Below are 1,226 nucleotides of genomic sequence, written 5' to 3'. Positions count from 1 at the left end.
ACCCCCCCTAGTGGTGCTATAACCCAAAAGGTTTGTTACAACGTGTGAGCCATTTGCTACCTTTTAATATTGTAATGATAATGATATTTTTTTTTTCACTGATTAAGACCTGATATGAAATACAAATGAAATATAAATTAGTTAATAAGTTTTTGGTTCCAAATCCATTTAAATTCTGATTGTAAAAAGATATCAGATCATTTTTACAGCTTTTATTTATAAAAATAGAACTTAAATGATCATTTGGATATCAATTTTCTAACAAAAGAAAGCTAAACTACGTCTCTGTGCTGCAGGTGTTGGGTAATCTGGTGAGCAGGGCCATAGCTTCTGGTTCAGCTGGGTCAGCTGGTCAGGAACATATGATGCCTTTGCGAGAAGCCGCCTGGACGGAGGAGTGACACAATATCTGGGTAAAGGTTGGCCTTTTTGCTAAAGGCCAAAGAGGAGGAGTGTGACCAGGAGATATTTTATTTTGTATTCTTATGATTACAGTTATAAGCAGAAGTATCAATCATTAATCATTTACCATTGTTGGACCAGTTGACAGAATAATCTTTGAACCACATCTATGTTAATATTAATCTACATAGATTATCAGTACTTTAATCAGTCTATTGTTGTTCGGCAGTATTCTTGTTATTTGCTTAAAGCTGTTTCACAGTGCTGTAACCACTCAGAAGCCTGTGGGTCCTGCTGGACCCTGTCTTCGTTTTATGTTCAGTTCTGCACGTACACAGGCCTTTAGAAAACTTGCACGTACTTATATAACTCACGCACGTTTACACACACACTTAGTAAGAATAGGAGGGTCGTTTGAGGACACCATTCTGATAGATATACTTTCACAAAATGCACAATGTAATACACACTTGTTTTTCTCTAAAAACTAGTAGTTCATGTCCATATTAGGTAAACTCTCTGAACAGGCCCAAACTGTTATCATTTCCAGTAAGGTCCAACTGTGTGACGTCATCATGGTAATATAAGCATGAAAAGCCTCCGCCTGGCGGAGATTGTTGATGTAAAACTGTTTTCCCCGCACTTCTGCGCAAAGTGTGTAATAAAGATCACTATTTTTGACACCTACACGGACTCGGCTTGCTTTTCCTTTTTACCCAAACCGAACCACGTAACAACCTGCAGTAGTTTTTAATCTGTTTCAGCTTCACGTCATTGGTCAGCCTGTGAAACACGTGGGGTAAAATGATAATGCATTATTATAA

The 1,226-nt window shown here is 37.7% G+C and overlaps 1 long non-coding RNA gene across 1 annotated transcript in view; it reads right to left on the bottom strand.

The window, feature by feature from the left end:
• Positions 1-1,137, bottom strand: part of LOC121812274 — a 10,381-nt gene extending 9,244 nt beyond the window's left edge. The window contains exon 1 of the long non-coding RNA XR_006052966.1: positions 677-1,137. This is a non-coding gene — a long non-coding RNA (uncharacterized LOC121812274). The remainder of the gene's footprint in view (positions 1-676) is intronic.
• Positions 1,138-1,226: the final 89 nt, after the last annotated feature.

This window comes from Haplochromis burtoni, unplaced genomic scaffold, assembly GCF_018398535.1.
Source record: "Haplochromis burtoni strain Fernald_Lab_line unplaced genomic scaffold, NCSU_Asbu1 Contig_503, whole genome shotgun sequence".
Taxonomy (NCBI): domain Eukaryota; kingdom Metazoa; phylum Chordata; class Actinopteri; order Cichliformes; family Cichlidae; genus Haplochromis; species Haplochromis burtoni.
This window is presented reverse-complemented; position numbering and strand designations above follow the sequence as displayed.